Source organism: Schistocerca americana, chromosome 1, assembly GCF_021461395.2.
Source record: "Schistocerca americana isolate TAMUIC-IGC-003095 chromosome 1, iqSchAmer2.1, whole genome shotgun sequence".
In the NCBI taxonomy this organism is placed as follows: domain Eukaryota; kingdom Metazoa; phylum Arthropoda; class Insecta; order Orthoptera; family Acrididae; genus Schistocerca; species Schistocerca americana.
Genome location: NC_060119.1, coordinates 20,986,226 through 21,009,273, shown reverse-complemented (window position 1 = coordinate 21,009,273; position 23,048 = coordinate 20,986,226). Strand labels below are relative to the sequence as shown.

The following is a 23,048-nucleotide window of genomic DNA, read 5'->3' as shown; positions in this document are numbered from 1 at the left end:
CTTCACTCTATGGAATTGTAACTGCAATAGCCGAAAAGACGGGCAAGGTAATTGATGTTAAAATTTTATCCAAGTATTGCAGATGCGAAAATAGAATGACCAACAATCATTATCCTGATTTCCTAGCTAACTACTCTGGAGTAAGTGCAGGAATGGAGGTAAAACGAGTTGTGGAAATGTTCCAAGAATCGCTGCCGAAATACGGAGTGCGGTACAAGTATTATTTAGGAGACGGGGACAGTGCTTCTTACCCTAAGGTTTGAGAGACCAAGCCATATTGTCCGGACTTCTGAACTGAGAAATTGGAATGTTACGGTCACGTCCAGAAGCGGATGGGTAGTCGCCTCAGGAAACTGAAATAGAAACTTGGGAAAACAAAACTTCCGACGGCAAAACTATCGGGGGTTGTGGTCGCCTTACTGGTGAGGCTGTAAATCAAATACAACTATATTATGGCCTTGCTATAAGGAGGAATACTACAAAAACTCTGAAGGACACGAAGGCAGCGGTCGGGGCAGAACGTTTTCATTTGACGTCTACCAACGAAGGCACATCTGGACACGGACTATGCCCCAATGTTACAATATCTCCGGATGTAATTAAGATTTTACAATGCGACAAACGGCACTGATTACGTATTTGTTTATATGTCCAGATGTGGTAACAAAACTAACGTGGTTCCATTTAAAAAACGTAGGTTTGTGTTAAAAAACATACTTCCGTGCATTTTTTTATGGTTTGTATTAACCAATTACACTAGCCCCTCTCCTAACGTTCGGTCTGTGGAATCGATTCGTCAGTACTTGATGTGGTTTACGAAATATATCCAGCGGTAATGTTAGGTGACTCACCCTGTACATATTGTGAAAAGCAATGGTCCCGTAACACTCCCCTGTGCACGCCAGTCTGTAGACGTCTCTCCATTGACAACAATATGCTGTGTTCTGTTTATTAAAAACTCTTCAATCCAGCCACACAGCTGGTCTGATATTCCGTAGGCTCTTAGTTCGTTTATCAGGCGACAGTGCGGAACTGTATCGGACGCCTTCCGGAATTCAAGGAAAATAACATCTACCTGGGAGCCTATATCTAATATTTTCTGTGTCTCATGAACAAGTAAAGCGAGTTGGGTCTCACACGATCGGTGTTTCCGCAATCTATGTTGATTCCTACAGAGTAGGTTCTCTAGGCGCTCAGTCCGGAGCCGCGCGACTGCTACGGTCGCAGGTTCGAATCCTGCCTCGGGCATGGATGTGTGTGATGTTCTTAGGTTGGTTAGGTTTAAGTAGTTCTAAGTTCTAGGGGACTGATGACCACAGATGTTAAGTCCCATAGTGCTCAGAGCCATTTGAACCATTTTTAGATTTGGGTTTCCAGAAACGACATGATACGCGAGCAAAACACATGTTCTAAAATTCTACACCAGATCGACGTCAGAGATATAGGCCTATAGTTTTGCACACCTGCTCGCATCTTTATTTGCGTTTCCCCGACAAATGTGTTTTTCAATGGCTAGGAACATTTTTGTTGGCTGCTATTAATGTTATCAACATGATTTTTTAAGTCGTTCCTTATTTGTTAGTTGTTGATTTAAACTGAGGAAATATGAATATCTTTTAAAGAACTATGGTATGAATTTAATTAAAGTGAAACAAAATTACAGTTTTTATAGCTACTTCAAAAAAATATTTTTTTAAAAATAAGTTTTCATTGAAACTTCCTGGAAGATTAAAACTGTGTGCCGGACCGAGACTTGAACTCGGGACTGCCTTTCGCGGGCAAGTGCTCTACCAACTGAGCTACCCAAGCACGACTCACGCCCCGTCCTCACAGCTTTACTTCCGCCAGTACCTCGTCTCCTACCTTCCAAACTTTACAGAAGCTCTCCTGCGAACCTTGCAGAACTAGCACTCCTGAAAGAAAGGATAATGCGGAGACACGGCTTAGCCACAGCCTGGGGGATGTTTCCAGAATGAGATTTTCACTCTGCAGCGGAGTGTGCGCTGATATGAAACTTCCTGGCAGATTAAAACTGTGTGCCGGACCGAGACTCGAACTCGGGACCTTTGCCTTTCGCGGGCAAGTGCTCTACCAACTGAGCTACCCAAGCACAGCTTTACTTCCGCCAGTACCTCGTCTCCTACCCTCCAAACTTTACAGAAGCTCTCCTGCGAACCTTGCAGAACAGGCAAAGGTCCCGAGTTCGAGTCTCGGTCCGGCACACAGTTTTAATCTGCCAGGAAGTTTCATATCAGCGCACACTCCGCTGCAGAGTGAAAATCTCATTCTGGATGTTTTCATTGTTTATAAGACTTATCAGTTTGAAATGAAGATAAAGATATAAGGAACACGACAAAAAAAATCATTATTATATGTCAATTGGTTAGGGAGAAAAATGTTTCTAAAGTCATGTAACGTAACATGGCCAAGATAGAACCACCCGACTCCCCTTCTTAGGCCGCATCCTACTGAAGTGAGCGACAGCGCAACAGCTTCAGACGACAGAACAGGGAAGTGTCCTACGCCCTGCCTGTCCTCTGCTACAACTGGCGGCGTTTGAACCCCGTCGCTGCAGCACGTGCGACACAGGGAGGCAGCGACAGCCACGTACGTGTCTTCTCGGCGAAGCAGTGGAGCGGACGCGACGGCTGCTATGAAATACTTATCATCCGATTTTAAGAAAACTATTCGGTGAAAAATTTGATTCCTCCTTATCTTGCAGCTTGATATGTTTGCTCGATGAAAGTCTGAATTTATTTTCGTTATTCGTCATAATTACTGTGCTGCACGAAACTGAGTACATGTCTGCACGAAATTTTTAAGAGTTTGCAGAGGTAAAATGGCGTTGCGTAGACTTTCCGTATAGTTCATTTTAGGCCGTATATTATTGCGTATGAAATGTAACCAATATATGTAAATTATATTTAAAGGTGTGAGCGGAATGATATCTCTTTTCATTCTTGAGATATTGGTTATTTCCGCGGGCGCGTCGCTCGCGGCACGTCCGAATCCTTTCCTGCACATCGGGAATCGAGTGGTCGTAAAAATCGTCGGCGTTTCGATACCTTGAACCGTTTATGACAGCACGCAGAAAGAACTATTTTTTCGTATAGTTAACATTCGAAACGTTTTTGTCAAACGTGTGAGCAGAGCGAAAACAAGACTCCCTATAGATTATACAATAAGATATTGTCCGAATTTTCACAGCCAAACAAAGAGAGAGAAACAGGCAGACAGGGTATCAAAGCGACCAGCGTGAGGTCCAGTTTTGCTTGAAAGTGATCACGGTAAGTAAGGAAAACTTAATTAGAGGAAAAATTGAAATATTTCACGAACAGCTGCTGCAAGCTATGTAAATGAAGTGTCGAAAAGTTCATCTGTACAAGGCGTAGCTATTTTGCACATAAAAAGATACATTGGTGCGATATTTAAATGTCAGAAAGACTTCCTTCGAATCAACTACCAAAGTTAGGTTTTTCGAGAGCAGAAAACATTAGGAAGGCAAATAAGGTGTCAACAAGATCATGCTTTCTGAACAAAACGTGAAAATAAAAAATGAAAGAAATCGGTCAAATATTTTGTGAAATGATTTATGTGAAAGAAAGAAATAAGTAGATCAGAGAAACATTCGACATGCCTTTGAATGATGCTCAAAATCATAAACAGGAAATGAGGTGCATCAAATGTTTCTCTAATATTTTTGATTTCATACTTCTAGACAAATCATTTCACAAAATGTGTGACTTTCTTCTCGGAAATTTTGTATGCTTTACTTATACAGGCTATTTAGATTAATTCAAATAAAATTTCGTGGTTGTTCATTGTATTTCATTAGGAATTTAATGTTGTGTTGTGCTGGGATACAAACTTAAAGATCAAGTACTTTCGGAAGACCTTAAAAATGTACTTGACGATGCAGTGTAAACAATATACATAAAAATTAGTATACACAATTGTAGCTGAGGCAGCTGAAATGTAAGAAACATCGGGACCGAACACAGGTCCTTCTTTGAATCGCAATTTCAAACCCCGTATGCTACCGTTACACCATAGATGGCTCTAGCGTGCCCAACTCCTTTTTCTAATATTTAACGTAGTAAGTCATTCTTTTGCGTTTATTGGCTGTTAAAAGTTCTCGATCGTGCTCCAGGAAGATTCCTCCATTTGTAAATTTCATGAACGTCATTCCTTTTCACTTTATTTTCCTAAGTAAAGCTATTTTTGCAGCCTTAGTCTCGAGCTACAGTACTGTACAGTTTAGGGGCGCCGTTTTACAGAAACAGCTGGTCGGCTGTAGGAAACCATCTTGTAGCGGGAGATGTCGCTCGCACGCAGGACACCCGAGCTCTCCCCCCGATGCTGCTGCTCGTTGCCGGGGGTCGCGTATCCAGACGTCGCTCGCTGTCGGTCGCTTCTGACGCTTTGCGTAGGACACGGCCTTAGGGAATTTCCGTGAAGCGTGAAATACATTAAGATGAAAAAAATAAATTTGTGATGGTTTCTTTAACCGAAAAATCTGAAACGAAAAGTCAGTTGTGGAGAAATTACATTTGTAGTGAAAACTGGATTTTTGTGTGCAGTATGTAGTCATAAATAAGAATAGGTGAGTTTTTATAAAATGAGAATTACATACGTGTTAATCAGCATATATTTGATGAATTTTATTTATAAATTACAAAGGTATTGGAAGTGAACGAAGAAGAAACGAAAAAAATAATGACCAAAATGAGACTCGAGGCAGCAATCCAGGAATTACCAGTCTCGAAACCTACCGATTTTTTCCCCATCTTTACGTATTTTACGCTTCACATAAGTGCTCACGAAAGATGTAACTTGGTTTAAGAATGTGCATCAGCCAGGAATAGAACCCAGGCCCCGAGCATGGCAGGCGAACAACGTACCACAGTGCTGCGCTGCCTGCCTAACACTGCACCTTTCTTGAGGATATTAGATAACGTCGGAAAAATGCAAAATCCATTTCTTGTAGACTTTTTGAGAGTCGCATCTAATTGCTTTGGGGGGGGGGGGGGGGTTAATATTTAGTTGGTCGGTTGATTTGTGGCAGGGGACCAAAGAGCTAGGTCATCCGTCCCAGCCGATTAGGGAAGGATGAGGAAGGAAGTCGGCCGTGGCCTGTCAAAGAAAACATTTAGGGTAATCTCGGGAAAACTAAATCGGGATAGTCGGTCGCGGGTTTGCACAGTCGTCCTCCCGAATGCGAGTCCAGTGTGCCAACCACTGCGCCACCTCGCTCGGTGATTAATATTTGACATCTGAACTTGGTGTACAGTAAGTATGGAAACTTAACAAATATCCTAGTGCCTTGTAGTCTCCTTGTAAATGTTTCAAATGGCTCTGAGCACTATGGGACTTGACTGCTGAGGTCATCAGTCCCCTATAACTTAGACCTACTTAAACCCAACTAACCTAAGGACATCACATCCATGCCCGAGGCAGGATTCGAACCTGCGACCGTAGCGGCAGCGCGGTTCCAGACTGCAGCGCCTAGAACCGCTCGTCCACTTCGGCCGGCGGTCTCCTTGTAAGAAAACAGTAAGTTGACGTACGTATATAAAAATCTAGACACTTGTAGTAAAATGTTGTTCGACCTGTGATGCGAAATTGATGGAAAATGAGAGTATACGAGGATCTGAACAAATATATTGAGATTTTGATTTGCGAGCTATTTTGAAAATCATTCGTAATGGAATTCTGCGTCGGCCTTTGTGGCCGAGCGGCTCTAGGCGCTTCAGTTCGGAACCGCGCTGCTGCTACGGTCGCAGGTTCGAATCCTGCTTCGGGCACGGAAGTGTTTGATCTCCTTAGGTTAGTTAGGTTTAAGTAGTTTGTAAGTCTAGGGGACTGATGTAACCTGAGATGTCAAGTCCCATAGTGCTCAAAGCCATTTTTTTGGAATTCTGCTTTTGAAGGCGTCGCATTACGTGACAAGAAACTGGATGATAACGTTCTTACCCATTACCGACTATTCTGACAGCCGCGACTGATAATGTAATTGAAAGTATTACAATACGTGTGTCGAAATTGTACAAACAAGGCTGGCCCCCTGAGTGTGGTACAGAGAGTCTCCTCGCACACCGTGCCCCGCGCGCCGCGTCGCTCGCCGTCCAGCGCGGCTGTGCGCGCCGCGCGGCCCACTCCTCCAGTGGTCGCCCACTACACGGCCCGGGCGTGGCGTGCGTCTCACTCGCCACACCTTCACGTGGCGGTGGTCTCTACATGCCGAACTTGACTTCTCGACAGCGGACGCTGCTATTGAACTGTTTGGAGCTCTAGAGGTACAGTGGTGTGTAAAACTTGACGACGAGTAAGTTTTGCGTGATGCGTCGCTGCCAAGTAACACAGCTCAATGAAACATAGACCGTACAGAGCGAGGAGTGCAAAGTTCAGTTCAGAAGGTAACTGAAACAAATGGGCAGTGAGATAAACAGAAATGACACATTTATTCGTAGACAATATGATTATATATATATGAAGAGATAAGAACTTTCAGGTTCGCCGATGACATTGTAATTGTGTCACAGACAGCAAAAGACTTGGAAGAGCAATTGAACGGAATGGACAGTGTCTTGAAAGGAGGATATAAGATGAACATCAACAAAAGCAAAACGACGATAATGGAATGTAGTCGAATTAAGTCGGGTGATGCTGGGGGAATTAGATTCGGAAATGAGACACTTAAAGTAGTAAAGGAGTTTTGCTATTTGGGGAGCAAAATAACTGATGATGGCCGAAGTAGAGAGGATATAAAATGTAGACTGGCAATGCCAAGGAAAGCGTTTCTCAAGAAGAGAAATTTGTTAACATCCAGTATAGATTTAACTGTCTGGAAGTCGTTTCTGAAAGTATTTGTATGGAGTGTAGCCATGTATGAAAGTGAAACATGGACACCTAAATTTCTCTTCTTCAGAAACGCTTTCCTTGCCATTGCCAGTCTACATTTTATATCCTCTCTACTTCGACCAATCTCAATTATTTTGCTCCCCAAATAGCAAAACTCCTTTACTACTTTAAGTGTCTCATTTCCTAATCTAATTCCCTCAGCTTCACCCGACTTAATTCGACTACATTCCATTATCCTCGTTTTACTTTTGTTGATGTTCATCTTATATCCTCCTTTCAAGACACTGTCCATTCCGTTCAACTGCTCTTCCAAGTCCTTTGCTGTCTCTGAGAGAATTACAATGTCATCGGCGAACCTCAAAGTTTTTATTTCTTCTCCCTGGATTTTAATACCAACTCCAAATTTTTCTTTTGTTTCCTTTACTGCTTGCTCAATATACAGATTGAATAACATCGGGGATAGGCTACAACCCTTTCTCACTCCCTTCCCAACCAATGCTTCCCTTTCATGCCCCTCGACTCTTATAACTGCCATCTGGTTTCTGTACAAACTGTAAATAGCCTTTCGCTCCCTGTATTTTACCCCTGCCACCTTCAGAATTTGAAAGTGAGTATTCCAGTCAACATTGTCAAAAGCTTTCTCTAAGTCTACAAATGCTAGAAATGTAGGTTTGCCTTTCCTTAATCTTTCTTCTGCGATAAGTCGTAAGGTCAGTATTGCCTCACGTGTTCCAACATTTCTACGGAATCCAAACTGATCTTCCCCGAGGTCGACTTCTAACAGTTTTTCCATTCGTCTGTAAATAATTCGCGTTAGTATTCTGCAGCTGTGGCTTATTAAACTGATAGTTCGGTAATTTTCATATCTGTCAAAACCTGCTTTCTTTGGGATTGGAATTATTATATTCTTCTGAGCGTATTTCGCCTGTCTCGTACATCTTGCTCCCCAGAGTTTTGTCAGGACTGCCTCTCCCAAGGCTATCAGTAGTTCTAGTGGAACGTTGTCTACTCCCGGGGCCTTGTTTCGACTCAGGTCTTTCAGTGCTCTGTCAAACTCTTCACGCAGTATCGTATCTCCCATTTCATCTTCATCTTCTTCCATTTCCATAACATTGTCCTCAAGTACATCGCCCCTGTATAGACCGTCTGTATACTCCTTCCACCTTTCTTCTTTCCCTTCTTTGCTTGGAACTGGGTTTCCATCTGAGCTATTGATATTGATGCAAGTGGTTCTCTTTTCTCCAAAGGTTTCTTTAATTTTCCTGTAGGCAGTATCAATCTTACCCCTAGTGAAATAAGCCTCTACATCCTTACATTTGTCCTCTAGCCATCCCTGCTTAGCCATTTTGCACTTCCTGTCGATATCCTTTTTGAGACGTTTGTATTCCTTTTTGCCTGCTTCATTTACTGCATTTTTATATTTTCTCCTTTCATCAATTAAATTCAATATTTCTTCTGTTACCCAAGGATTTCTACTAGCCCTCGTATTTTTACCTATTTGATCCTCTGCTGCCTTCACTATTTCATCCCTCAAAGCTACCCATTCTCCTTCCACTGTACTTCTTTCCCCCATTCCTGTCAATTGTTCCCTTATGCTTTCCCTGAAACTCTGTACAATCTCTGGTTCTTTCAGTTTATCCAGGTCCCATCTCCTTAAATTCCCACCTTTTTGCAGTTTCTTCAGTTTTAGTCTACAGTTCATAACCAATAGATTGTGGTCAGAGTCCACATCTGCCCCTGGAAATGTCTTACAATTTAAAAACTGGTTCCTAAATCTCTGTCTTACCATTATATAATCTATCTGATATCTTTTAGTATCTCCAGGATTCTTCCATGTATACAACCTTCTTTCATGATTCTTTCATTTCTTAGCCCCAATTCATATTCACCTACTATGTTTCCTTCTCTCCCTTTTCCTACTGTCGAATTCCAGTCACCCATGACTATTAAATTTTCGTCTCCCTTCACCACCTGAATAATTTCATTTATCTCATCATACATTTCTTCAATTTCTTCGTCATCTGCAGAGCTAGTTGGCATATAAACTTGTACTACTGTAGTACGCATGGGCTTCGTGTCTATCTTGGCCACTATAATACGTTCACTATGCTGTTTGTAGTAGCTTACCCGCACTCCAATTTTTTTTATTCATTATTAAACCTACTCCTGCATTACCCCTATTTGATTTTGTATTTAAAAGCCTGTATTCACCTGACCAGAAGTCTTGTTCCTCCTGCCACCGAACTTCACTAATTCCCACCATATCTAACTTTAACCTATCCATTTGCCTTTTTAAATTTTCTAACCTACCTGCCCGATTAAGCGATCTGACATTCCACACTCCTTTCCGTAGAATGCCAGTTTTCTTTCTCCTGATAACGACGTCCTCTTGAGTAGTCCCCGCCCGGAGATCCGAATGGGGGAGTATTTTACTTCCAGAATATTTTACCCAAGAGGACGCCATCATCATTTAACCATACAGTAAAGTTGCACGCCCTCGGGAAAAATTACGGCTGTAGTTTCCCCTTGCTTTCAGCCGTTCGCAGTACCACAACAGCAAGGCCGTTTTGGTTAGTGTTACAAGGCCAGATCAGTCAGTCATCCAGTCTGTTGCCCCTGCAACTACTGAAAAGGCTGCTGCCCCTCTTCAGGAACCACACGTTTGTCTGGCCTCTCAACAGATACGCCTCCGTTGTGGTTGCACCTACGGTACGGCTATCTGTATCGCTGAGGCACGCAAGCCTCCCCACCAACGGCAAGGTCCATGGTTCATGGGGGGAGGTCGGTGTAATTATTGAGTCCTAATAAAAGCGTCATTTCTGTTCGTCTCACTACGCGTTTCTTTCAGTTACCTCGCACGGTGTAGAATAGCAATTGTTTGTAAGTGTCGTCCAAATTTCATCGAGCAGTGACACGTGGGCAGTGTAGGCCACGCTGGCGCCTGCTGCTGTAGGCGCACGTGGCTGCTGCGCCACACTTCTCGGAGCGGACGCCACGCCTCCTCATCGGCTCAGCTAAGCTGTCGAGGTAACGCCTGATGTAAAGTCGCTTAACACGCAATGGAACGCGTGGCAAGGGTGAATGAATCGCCACGCATACTGCTAAAAAGAACCTAGCAGTGACGGTAGTAGAGTTTATTAATGGCCAAAACAGAGTCCATAATGAGCTTGTGGAGCAGACCAGTGGCACGTTGCAGCAGGTCAGTTTGTGACGTCAGCAGACGACGCCAGTGTTCGCCGCCCCGCCCCCATCCCTTCCCCCTCGCCAACCCTTCCGATAGCTGCGTCGAAACTTACGTGCCGAGACAACTTGACGGCGGTAATACTCCGTTTCGCCGGAAGCCTGCGCGTACGTCACATTGTGGAATGTTTGCACGTCTACACTTACACACATACTCTGCAACTCACGGTACGGTTTGTGCCGAAGCCTAACTAGTCATTTCCTCTGCTATTCCTCTTGTAAAGGGAGCAAAGGAAGAAGCGACTATCTGTCTGCATCTGTACGATGCTAACTTGTCTCCTTTTCGCATCCTTACGCGAAATTAACGTTACCGGCAGTAAAATCGTTCTGCACTCAGCTGCAAAAGCCGCAGTATCTCGCGAAATGAACGTCGTCTTCCCTCTAGCGATTCACTTTCGAGTCCACAAAAGATCTCGTAACACTCTCGTGATGGCCGACTCTACCGGCGAGAGATCTGCAGCCCGCTTTAGAGTAGCTCCGGTGTCTTCCGTTAGTCCCAGGCACTCGAGCAGCAGTCACGAGTGGCCCGCACCACAGTTCTATACGCGGAGCCCTTTACAGCTGAGCTCCACCTTTCTAAAAGTCTCCTAGTAAACCCAAATCGACCACTCGCCTTCACTACTACCGTCCTTACGTGCTCCTTCCGTTTCGTATCGCTTTGCAACGTTACGCCTACATATTTGAACGGCGTCGCCGGGTCGAGCATCACAGCGGTAACACAATATTCCAACACTACAGGGTTGTTTTTCTTACTCGCCTGCATCAACTTACGTTTTCCTACGTGTAGACCTGACTGTCATTCATCACTCCAGCTATAAATTTTTCTCCAGTCACCCTGTATCCTCCTAAAGTCGCGCGATGACGAAGAATACAGCGCCGTCAGCAGACAGCCTCTGCCCACCCTGTCGGTAACGTCATTCCTGTGCACAGACTAATAGAGCGGTCCTACCGCACTTCCCTGGGGCTCCACTGACAATGCCCTCGTCTCTGACGAACACTGGTCCTCAAGGACAACCCACTGAGTTCTACTACTTTACCAACCACTCACATATCTGTGAACCAGTCCCGTAAGATCGGACATCGGTTAAACAGTCTACAGTGGGTCACCGTGTCGACGCTTTCCGGAAATCTAGGATCATACGACGTGCCTGTTGCCCTTCGTCCGCGGTTCGTAGGTTATGGCGCGAGAAAGCAGCGAGCTGAAGCGGTGCTTTGCACGTCCTGTGCCGATCGGCCTCAGCGGGGCGCCATCACAGAATGCTTGGAGGTACGCAGCACCGCCACGCAGGGATGCCGGCTATTGCCGAATCGACCGGTTTTCGGTTACACCGTTATTTTCCGTGTCCAGTTTAACCTGACTGTTAAAAACCGGTCAAAATAACCGGTTTCTCAAATAATCGATTTTGTGTGAGGTCACGAGTTGCTGACTTCCCTGTGACGTCACTTTTCGATGCTATCAGTTTTTCACCCGAAAGCAAACACAGAAGTAAGGCTTCAGTTGTTATCGAATGTTTATAGTAGATCAGTAACATTTTAGGTGTACCAATCAAATTTACTTTCTCTCCCAAGGCACATTCTGGATGTTTTCCGCTTACTTCGTGTCGCAAATATGTTATGCTCCCTCCCGTTATTAATCTTGTAAAGCGAATGCTGCGTTCTACTTCACTGCTACTGTGCTTCGCAAAACACTTACAAAGTATCGCACCGTTCTGCAGTACGACCATCTGAAGACGAGAACGAAAAACAGCAGCACAGGCCAGGTCTCGTTCACTGCACACACTTGCGTACCGTGTAACAGGCCACAACACACAGCAACAGGTACGTTATTGTCCCAGCAATACTGTGTTTGTTGCTAGTTTCCAACAGTTGGCATTGTTACTAAAATAGCATTGACCACATTCTTCATCTCATATAACAACCCAGTATTTCAAAGCAACAGAAATTTTAAAAATGAACATTCTGCATTTGTAAAAATAGTTTTATTTAAAAAATTGTTACCTAAAAATAAAAAAAAATTGCGCTTCTGCTGCGGGAAACTCGTATGCCGATTTTTTCCTGTTATTAGTGAAAAATTTTAAAAGCCTGTTACAACTGAGACCAAAGAAATACCGAAAAACACCGGTTATTCAGCGCTAAAGTATCGCCGTCGGTTTTTCCCACGCCTTCCGCCACGCCGCGCAGTGTCCGCAGACGCTCAGCTGCCGCGTCGCTGACGTCACCGATCGATGTGCTGACGTGAGGGGCGGCATCGATGCGGCGGCCTGCCCCAGGGACTGGCAGGTAGCAGGAGGCGCGAGACCCCGGCTCACTGCTGAGCTGCTGTCCGTCTTCAAAACAAAACGGGACACTCGGCCGACCCGACCCGTCGTACAACACCGCTCGAGTGTGTAGGAGCCGTACTGGCCAGGACTAACGGGGGTGCTGCACCTAGGCAAATGGAGGCAGGTTTGTTTGGCTCGTGGGGGACTGCTGAGAGAACTCAGCTGGCAGGCGCTTCCACACAGACGCAAACTGTCCCGTGAAAACCTGCTTACTACGTTTCTAGAACCTAGTGTAGGTGACGGCCCTAGGAATATGCTACAACCGCCCACGCATCACTAACGTGGGGATCGCTAAGACAACAGCGCCCTCACTGCCCTACTCCACTCACGGATGGGACGGGAAGGGCTCCTAATATGCGGTACAGTAGCAGAACGCAGGCGGACTATACGCCTGCCACACTCGGCAGCCCGCCGAGCGGAAGGCGGCGAGGAAAGGGAAGGCACTGTGCGACAGCCACTGACCCCACATCGCCAGACATTCCTGTCGGACTTGGTTAACGCAGCCACTTTGTCTAACCAATTTATGTACATCAGCTTTATTAATCGTGAAATAATTTTGCTTCAGTATGGCGTTCACAGTTAATAACGACTTCAGCATTACATCCTCCATTTGTAGGAACGTGAACAATTGGTTTATTTCCATAAAACAGATCTGCATGTTTGTGAGTATATCTATTGCAGTTACTATTTACGATACATATTATGAACCAATTAATACGATCGGCAATGGCCTTGTTAAAGAGAACGGAGGTTTAGGGCAGCCTCGCCCTAAAGCTGCTTTCACACTGGAAATTTCGTCACCGGTTCGACCGGTGCAACGCGCCACTGTCGCGCGGCTGAACCGTGCCGCTGAAGCGCCAGGTAGCAAGCAGCTGCTCTGTGGCGGGAGCTGTCTGTGCGCTCGTGCCAGCCAGCTCCGAAACGGATTCTGACGAGCAAGTGTTGCTTTGCGCTCTGTTCTTGAAAAGGAAATACAGACGCAGGCCGACGTCAGAGAAAATACTGGATTCATCCCCTACTGAATATTCGAAAGGGAAACGGACAACCCTGCAAAATTCATTTAACTATTTCAGAATGTCTGTGACATCTTTTGATGAATTATGTGCTATGCTGAGGCCAAATCTCACAAGGCAAAATACGCAAATGAGGAACAGTATTTCACCAGAGCAAAGACTGATGATTACTTTAAGGTAAATAAAATGCTTATTTTACATATACCGTTATTCTTAAAGTTGGTTTATCAGTAATTCGCTCCAATGTGTAATATTAAAATACAGTAAGCCAAAAATGTGATATTTCGCTACCCAGACAGTGACCACTGATGACCGAGCGAGGTGGCGCAGTGGTTAGCACACTGGACTCGCATTCGGGAGGACGACGGTTCAATCCCGTCTCCGGCCATCCTGATTTAGGTTTTCCGTGATTTCCCTAAATCGTTTCAGGCAAATGCCGGGACGGTTCCTTTGAAAGGGCACGGCCGATTTCCTTCCCAATCCTTCCCTAACCCGAGCTTGCGCTCCGTCTCTAATGACCTCGTTGTCGACGGGACGTTAAAACACTAATATCCTCCTCCTCCACCACTGATGAATCAGATGATACAGATGAAAGTGTGGCATCACGATTTGATGTACATGTGCTTGGATTAGATGCAGGTACAGTTATGGGTGAATATGAGTATACACGCATTGGTATTTGTGAAGTGAACTGAAAATTATAGTTGTCTAGTGAACTGTAAGACCTGTCTGCTGTGCTTCCTCAAAACTGACATTATTTCACATTTATCGTCCATTTTCAAATATTGTGGCACAGATTTCAAATCATCTAATAATGATAGTAGAAAATCTGCTTCGACCATTGATGCGTTTTTTTCTTGATCTTTGCTGGAAGTACCTGAAATAATTCCTCCTCGTGTGTCATCTTTTGTTTCTTACGGGAACTGGAGGCAACTCCATGCTGTACATCAGAATTATTTGCTTCATCAGTACGCGCATCGGCTGCTTCCAACTCTGGTGGTTAGTGGCAGTGACAGGTGATCGGAAATTAAGCATATCGAAATATACGTATTTTTATTGGTTTCTGCAGGAGAACCACTTTTTGAGGCTTCTCTTGTTGAGTTCTCTTGTGTAACAGTCACGAATGTTTTTCCACTTCTTCTGTAACTATGTTGCTGCAAAAAAACTAAACTATCTGATTTGAGGTACCTCGCTACAGACTGTACATTTACAGAGCTACATTATTCCTTCAAATGTGGCATTTCAACTATATCAAAAATGTGCGAGACACTGGTCAGGAAGAAAACATGCCAACGTCCATACAGTGAAAAAAATTTGACAGAGAAAAAAGAAACATTAGAAATTATTGGGTTGGACGATGTAGAGAGCACCATGCCCGTAAGAAGCCGCTATGCCGTGAGTGTACGAGACAAATTTTCTGATTACTTTGTTAGCAGTGAAGGTACTCTTACTTGGGAAATGAGCAAGATATAAAATGTATTCTAATTTTTATTAAAAAAAACAGTCTAGAGCGCAAACTTTTGAATTTATTAGCAACTATTTTGTTTTTGAACAACATGGTTGTGGAGAGAAGCAGCGATTAGTATGATTAATCAATAATTCAAGAACAGTCTTAATCGCATTTATTATTGTTATAATACCGCCGACCTGTTATTTCATAGTTTCCTGACGTTATGTAGACAGGAGTGACACCACCAGCAGTCGACCAATGGTGTAAACGCCCAGAAGATGACCCCTACGTCGGGCTGAAACCGGTTGACGGTATTATAACAATAATAAATGCGATTAAGTTCTTGAATTATTTACTTATTAGCAACTAGTTTCAATCCATAGGTGGATATCTTCAGGCAATACCACAGCTGGCGTGGAATGGAGCATGTGCTACGGATGCCTCCAGGTGCTGTTACTGCTTATGAAAATTAAAACAAAGTTTGCGCTCTAGACGGTTTCTTATAAAAATTGTAAGAGGAAAAGAGCACTGTTTACCCAAAATGTTCCCAAAAATATAAGATATATGTTAATGATAAATGAACAGAATAATACATACCACTTTCGTTTTTCTCCGAAACTGTTTTACTTTCGAAGTCAGGAACAAAGTTCTTACACATCTCCTCCCAATCATTACGTTTTTCAATCTTATTACTGTAATGCTTGTTTCTCGAACCCCAAATTAGAGGGCGACGTTCTACTTCAGTGGTGAAAAGTTCCACGTCGAAAGTCATTTTTATAGCAGAAATAGCGCAATAGCACGCAAGTCAATAGTGACATTGGCCAGGCTAAGCGAGGCGTCAGCTGTTTGCGCGCTCCCCTCCCCAGCTGCGCATCCGCGCTGCCAGATGGCCGCGTGTGAAGGGCGGGGCGAAAGGCCTTCCAACCGCAACCACTGCCGGAAATACACACAGATCGTGTGGCCTGCAACTGAAGAAAAAAAATATCACGATGTCCTCTTCATTGGTAAAGATTTGCCGATTAGTGCCCCATTTGGGCCTCCGAGAGAGGACTGCTAGCGGGGGAGGTGAACGTGGGCAAGAGACTGAAGAAGTAGGAAAGGGTGACGTTCCACGAGACGGAACGTGGAATGACAGAAATTTGAACGTGTCAGGGAATCTAGGAAATGCAAAGGCTCAGTCTAGATATATAGAGATTGGACAAACCACAAACCTAACTTCTTTCCCTATACGCGATATAAATCTTCGATACGGTGCCTCTCGAAACACCGAGCAGTTGGGCTCCCTCGGTTTTGGACGCACGCAGCGTGCGAACGCCAACAATTAGCCAACTTTGAAATTCAGTCAACTGCGACCTACAGTGACGCCCTCAGAGATACACAGAGCGCTCGCTGTTGTGGCCACGACTGACGTTCGCAACTTGTTGAGGGCACTGTCGTTCGTGGCCACACACAGCAGCGCAGCCTCCAGGCTGGCCTGGCACCTGCGTTCGTGTTCCAGCACTCATTTCTCGCGGTGCTGCCGCTGGAGTAAGGGTGAGTGGAAAGATAAGCATTTCTTATCACATGAACACAGGATAACATCAACTGCAGCAGAAAATGATCTAGCGGGAGTAGAATTCGTTATGAATAGAATGGTAGGTCGCAGACTCAATTAATTCGAACAATATAGTAATAGAGTTGTTCTCATCAGAGTGGAGACAAAACCAACCGTAATTCAGTTATGACGTCACAAGCAGAACATGAAGAGACAGATAGAGGTAAATCAGTACGTAAAGGGAGATGATAATCCAATAATCAGGGGGCAGTGAATGCCTGTGAGACGGGAAGAAACTGAAGATATGTCACGGGGGAGGAATGAGACAGGAGAGAGACTAATAGAGTTCTGGAGTAAACCTCAGTCTGGTAATAGCAAATACGCTGTTCAAAAGTGACAAGAGGAGGTATACTCTACTTAGAAAAAGGGCTGGGGACTCGGGTAGAAAACAGCTGGATTATGTCACGGCGAGGCACAGATTCAGAAACCAAATATTCGTTTGTAAGGAGTACCGAATAGCAGAAATAGACTCAAATCACAATTTGGTAATGATGAACTATGGGCTGAAGTTTAAATGAAACGGCCAGACGTATCAACGTCCAAAAAAGTGGAATACAGTACCGAGGCAGTGCGTATCTGTAGAGATTGTGATCACGAATACCACAGTAGGCAGCTCACCTCAAGAGGAATTGACATCTCTGAAAGGGTGTCCACACAAGTTGGGAAAACGAGTGCGTGCACGACGAAGGCAGCTAACAAGAAAGTTTGTGTAATAGCACAAATACACTAACGGAAAAAACGCAGCGCCAAACAATTATTAATGTAGAGCAATAAAATTTCTAGAATACATTTTTCTAGGTAACATATTTAAGTCGTTCACACGAGATAAGCCATTGCTGGTACATTAATAACCGGTGTAACAGCCAGAATGTCGAATGCAAGCATGCAACTGTGCGCGCATTGTGTTGTACATATACCGGGTGTCAGTAGGTGAGTTGGGAGTTGCATTCCTCTTGCGCTCGGTCAGTCAATACAGCGACGGTCGACGCTGTTTGTGGATGACGCCGGGGTTGCCTTCTGACGGTGTGCCGTGTGCGCTCGATTGCAGGCAGATCTATCTGGTGATCGAGCAGCCCGAGGCGACAAGTCCTCAGTGTGTAGGGCAGGTCGGGTTAAGACAGTGCTATGTGGGCGAGCGAAAACACCCTCTGGCACGCTGTTCGTGAATGGCAACACGACAACTAGAATCACCAGACTGACGTACAAATTTGCAGTCAGTGCGCGTAGTGCTTCCTGCGGTCATACGAAATTGCCCTGCAGGTCGTAACTGCAAGCGTGGGTCCAGTGTGTCCAGCTTGCAGACACGATGGTTGCAGGCTCTCAACTCGCCGTCACTGGCACTGGGTAAACAACTGGCATCCAGCCTGTCCTCCAGTGAGGCCGCAAATGGCGGTGATTTGGTGTGTGTGTGGAGTGCACGCAACAGCGGATCTGGCTCGGATCTGCTCTCGTCGTGTCACTGCTGGAGGTGCTGAGACACGCAGCATGGCGCGCCGATCGCAACGGTCTTCTTCTCGGAAGGCAGTCACGTACAGCGGCTGCGTTCACTCTGAGTCTTTCTGCACTATCGCAGAAGGAACATCCGGCTTCTCGTAGCCCCGTTACACGACCTCGTCCGAACTCACTGAGGTGCCGGTAACGGCGTCTTCGTCACCTTAAAGGCGTTCTTGACTGACGCCAAGTCAACGTGTACAGTCTCAAAAGTAAGTTAACGCTCACGCGTGTTTGAAGCAAACCTGATTTGTGCCCTCATAGTGGCGCTACTGGCGCCACTACCGTACTGCTGGCGCCAAGCCAATAAACTTTCGTTTATGTCGGACAAGTCCTTCTTCGTACTGAGATTTTCTTCCTCCAGTGTATTTCAATTCACTGACGAAAGAAACGAGTACAAATCTGCTTAGAAAAAGACAGGAACGCAGCAGCATTATACGACCGAGAATAGTCACGTCCTTGGGCGTCTGCGAAAACTTAAAACTTCTCCTTAACACGGATAAAGCTGCGTCGTCCAAAAATTTCTCGGTGCGAGCGATCACAGCACTCCGAGCCACGGAAACGTTCAATCTTAAGCGAATGCTGGAGTGTGAGACATCGAAATTTTCAGTTAGACTCGACCGAGAAGCACCGTCCAGCCAGTCCCAAGAAAACGGCGAAATTGTCGAATGAGTCATCAAATGAAGCCCAAATATTTCGGTAGAAACATAAATCTACGGCCTTTTTTCGTTACGGAGAATGCGGATTGATCGTACCCTGGAGAAACACGATGTGAACTGTGTGTTTGGAGCACAGTGTGGGAGTAGGGCCCTCTAGGGTGTGGGTTTGCGCGAGGCCGGTTTCTGCGTATTGCGCCCGGCTGTGACGCGTCCGGCGTTGGCCACACCACCGGGGGATCCCCAGAGTGCGTCGTGCAGGGCGCGAGCGTCGCACACGCCTACAGACAGCAGCCGAACAGATGTGCCACTGCAGGACGTACCACTGGTAGGGGTTGTCATCAACACAGTTGTTGTGGCGTGTACTTTCAGCTGTTGGGTTGGTGCTGTTGAGCAAGCACTTGATATTAAATTAAGACGTGACCTTATAAATGGAGACAGAGCGTTTTGCTTAAGGGGTTTTCACGTGTCGAAAAATGCCCATCAGACAGACTTGTGGCAACAACCTGGCACAGCGAAAAAGAGATTCGACTTTTGCCCAGCGTCCTTCACTTGAAAAGCACGGACCTTTCTTCACTTCCTGCACATAGTATCTATGGCGGCACAACTGCAAATTTAATCACCTAGGACAGTATCCTCGCTCGGTATTAATGTATAAATAAGTGTCACTTTTTTTCCTTAAGTTTCACCAGTACCTTCAGGTCTATATTAGTCAGAAAACTAAGGGATGAAAATCAGATTTGTTCTTTCTTAAATGTGACAATCTCATTTTGCATTAGTTCCGTATTTAGGGCGAGCTACTCATTTCTGTATTACCTTCCTACTGTCATTTTATTTGTAACTGTCGCAGTCAGTTGTTCCTTGGCGCTTTGTGAAGACTTGAATGTTTCGCAAAGTATCAAAAAAAGCTCGCGTGCTTTTGTAACGTGGGAGGGCGAGCTCGTCCACAGAGATGGACATTAGAGATGGGAGCACTCGTACGACACTAGGGAGGCGCACCCAGGAATCGGCAACGGCTTTGTTGAAGGAACCGTCGTTCGGCTTAAAAATTCTAGGAAACCACGGGAAACCTAAGTGTGGACAGCGCGTAGGGGTTTGAGCTCGCGTCTCCGGAATGCACCCTGCACGCCACTGGCACGGCAGAGCGCGGCCCCGCCCGTCTGCTGGGAAGTGCTGTGTGGGCGGGCCGCACCTCCTCCCCCCTCTGTCGCTCCTTCCACTGGCCCGGGCCCGCTACGAGCCGTGTTGCGACTCTACTGATAAGTAAAACCAACTACACGGCTGTTACAGGTGAAATGACAAAATTAATAAGATTAAAATACAGTGCAACATTAATTACTTCTGTTGTGTTGCAGCCTGACACCCTAAGGCACGAACCACGGGACGGGTCGAAACAGGGATCAGCACACAGTCTCAGGTCAAAACTGCCACGTAGAACGAGAGCCTCAGATCCGTTGGGCTCCAGACTCTTCTCGAAGAACAAAACACAATCGTACAAATTTCCAAATCAAAACCCAGCTCCAGAATAGCTAAATATTGGTTGTACTCGAGAATCGAATGCTCGACAAAAAGACACGTGTCACCTTCGCAGAGCGCCACGGGTCGATCCGTGGTCTACCGTGGACGAAATCCACGGTCAGCTGTAGACCGTATCCACGGTGTGGTGTGTGGGTCAAATCCACAGTCTGTTGTGGGCCGTGTCCGACGTCTTCTGTGGCCCGATCCGCGGCCTGCTGTGGGTCAGATGGACGCCGATTGGGATGTGGTGCGTCGGGAATCCATTTGTGTCGGGATGTCGTTATAAAAAGACGGCGGCACGCTGCAGCCGCGCCACTACGACTCCGAGTCCGTGCAGTGCGGCTAACTGGACGTGTGGACACCGCACCGCGCGGCAGGACCGCGTACTCCTGCGGGAGGTGAGGCCGTCTCACAGCAGAGCGCCGCCACCGGCGACGGCCTTTTCAGCCATCGTCAATTTGAAGTTGCTTTCTCACGGTACGTGCTAAGACCAGCCTCTGCAGAGGAGTGAGGGGTTAACCTCGGTATTGCGACGGGGATGACGCTGCCGCCCTTTGCAGCTGCTTCCTCAGCCACTGTCTCTCTTTCACGGCCGTCGATCTGTACAATTGCTCGCTACGGTCGCAGGTTCTAATCCTGCTTCGGGCACGGATGTGTATGATGTCCTTAGGTTAGTTAGGTTTAAGTAGTTCCAAGTTCTAGGGGACTGATGACCACAGCAGTGCTCAGAGCCCTTTGAACCATTGCTGCCCGGTTTGTGTACTGGTTGCGTGCCTTCACTTGCTCCATTTCGTTGCAGGTGCCGGCGGACCTGGAGCTGGCGGATCAGCTGTGGCCGTGGGCGTCTGCTCGCCAGAGGGGGCCCGCCGCCCTCTGAGCCAGCCGGCGCTGCCACGCCCTGCCCTGCCCTCACACTTCCCTTTCAGCGACACCTTCTCTCCAACACAGATCTGTAGCAACTGTGCAAACTTTGATCGCACAACACCATTTCCCTGGTACTTAATCTTATTTACTACACTATTTGTGATGCCATTAATTCACACCTTCTACAGATTAAAAAGTCATCACAAATTGCATGTACTGAGTTGTATTTTCCAACTAGAGAAAGATATTGTGAGCCACACAGATTGTTAACGTTCTTAAATTATTCGAAATAAAATATTGTTTCCGAAGCACTCTCGAGATATTATTGAAAAATATAGACGCTTAAGTTCCACAAGTAACGTAGGATGCTACGATGTGGAATTGTTTGGTTGTGTATTATTGACTGGTACTGTTTTGTTGTGACGTTTGTTACTTTATTTCCAATGGATTGTGCTACGCATCCCAGGTGGTACAACTGTACTGAATTCACAACAATGCCGGCAGATGACCTGAAGAAATTGGCGGCTCCCGCTTCTGGAGCCGTCATCCTATACACATCTGAGTAAGTTAAGAGACCAGAATGCCAAATGTTTCGTTTTACTGTTTCATGTTGAGGAAAATAAATACAAAAATGTGTAAATTATTCCGAAAGTCGAATTGAACGGAAAGAGGATTTCCTGCCAAGGTAGCACTTTTGTAAATAATTTCAATAAACTCCTCTCAATACTTAACAAAAGCAGAGAAAAGAGGATCAGTTGTGTGATTTTTAATTTAGATGAAAAAGTGATGACAAGTTTTACACAGTTGCTTGGCGGGAAGGAACATCGATAAAAGTAGTTAAAGCAAAAGTTGTAATGTTGCACTACTTGCCACAATTTTCTGGTATTTCAGTCACAGGTGATGGAGCAGGAAGAGGAATTCACACCTGCATGAAATAAAGCTGGAGGGGTGGGGGGGAGGAGAGAGAATGAAAACAAGTACGCATTCACCGATTGTCAGTATTGGCAAAAAGTCCATTTCATCTGTCTTATTATTGTTTGAAACATCAAAACGCCCTCTTACTAACACTTCGTTGTTGTACAAATAGGTCCATATAGGTCAATAAGATCACAACATAAATACATAAGCCAATACATCACGAGGTGGAAAGTTCTCTACACTTGCAGCTAAAGAGCGAAAAGCAAAGTCCACACTAACAACAGCAATAATAAGCCGCGCTTAAGCTCTCACACTTTTTTCTAATTGTATTTTTTGTTTCAAGTGAAATAAACCATGCTCATTACGTATGTAGATTGGAGATACACATTACTTAAAATACAAACAAAATTGAAGGTTTATTTTTTTGCCTGTAAGTCCTTTACACTATTATCTTTAAAGCGGGCTATTGAAAGGTGGTGCTGTCTTAAATTGTGGTACAACAAAATTTTACCATTATAAAAAAATTTGGAAATGAATTCAGCGTTTTTCTTCAAATAAGCATTTTATTTTCAAAGTTAAGTCACAAGAGTTGTGTAATTTTTAGTTAAGCAAGTTTTAAACACAGTATACAAAATTTCAGCTCTCTATTTTCAATAGTTATTAGCCAAAGTCTACCAGAACATGAAATAATTGAACTTCCGGAAAATTCAAGCTAAAGTTAAAACTTGCTTCCACGGCACTAATGCATCCCAGGTCCATATTCATCTTGTTTCCCTTCTCTTTTTCACACCTCTTCTCATTCTTGCTTCTTTGGTGCTTTCCAACACCGATTTTTCTCCTTTGTTCAATGGCTATTAGAGCTCTATGCATATTTAGTCCACCAGGCACTCACATCAGTTCTGTAACATTACGCCTTGACACTGCACCGTCATTGAAACATAGAACAGCACCTAGCGCACCTATTTTCCAAGTATTTAGTCCTACAAGAACAGTTTTTGCTATCTGTTCCCATGTACAATTGTTGAAATTTCCATTTGGATTTTGAATCCTACCATCACAGCAAACGGGAAAGAATGTTTATGGCTGTAGGTCTCACCTTGAGTAACAGCCCTCTGCCAGGTG

The 23,048-nt window shown here is 45.1% G+C and overlaps 1 protein-coding gene across 1 annotated transcript in view; it reads left to right on the top strand.

Annotated features, from left to right (window-relative positions):
• Positions 1 to 21,319, top strand: part of LOC124623105 (carboxypeptidase E-like) — a 415,742-nt gene extending 394,423 nt beyond the window's left edge. Inside the window, exon 13 of the mRNA XM_047148899.1 lies at positions 20,941 to 21,319. The gene's annotated coding sequence lies outside the window, so the exon portion shown is untranslated. The remainder of the gene's footprint in view (positions 1 to 20,940) is intronic.
• The last annotated feature ends 1,729 nt before the right edge of the window (positions 21,320 to 23,048 follow it).